Here is a 626-nt window from a genome sequence, read left to right as displayed (position 1 = left end):
GAGTACTGCATATACACAAGGATGCTGTATTTCTTCAGTAAACAACTTGCATACCTGCAGTAGTGCTGAATGAAAAATAACAGCTAAGTGTTTTTTCATCTCCTGCCTTTATAGTTACAGTATTCCACACAGATTTCCCATCTAGATGCTTTTCTGTCTACAACCTGACTGTGCAAAATCCAAGATGATATGTTGCAATAATTTTTAGTGTTAACATGGAGGATCTATAGGCCTTGATATATATATATATATGATCTATAGGCCTTTTATATATGTGTGTGTATATATATATCAAATACATGGTGTCCATTTATGTTCTCATTGATCTTGAACTATTTCTTAAGCTCTGTGTCTTATAATTAAGTGGGGGAAAGTAGTATTTAACTCCCTTACAGAGTTTCTCTGAGAATCACTACAGATTTCATGCAAATTATCTAAAAAACATCTTTTTTTTTTTAGTTTTGAAAATTTTATTTCAGTGTTTATTTGTTCCCCTTCTTCACTTAATATTAGTGTCAAACATTTCCCCATGTTTCTGTTTTTTCCATGTTGCCATATAGTCATTAGACTTATTTTAATGGCTGTATAATATTCCATTATGCTGATGTATAGTAACTTAAACACTA

This window comes from Colobus angolensis, unplaced genomic scaffold (genome assembly GCF_000951035.1).
Source record: "Colobus angolensis palliatus isolate OR3802 unplaced genomic scaffold, Cang.pa_1.0 Scaffold104, whole genome shotgun sequence".
In the NCBI taxonomy this organism is placed as follows: domain Eukaryota; kingdom Metazoa; phylum Chordata; class Mammalia; order Primates; family Cercopithecidae; genus Colobus; species Colobus angolensis.
This window is presented reverse-complemented; position numbering follows the sequence as displayed.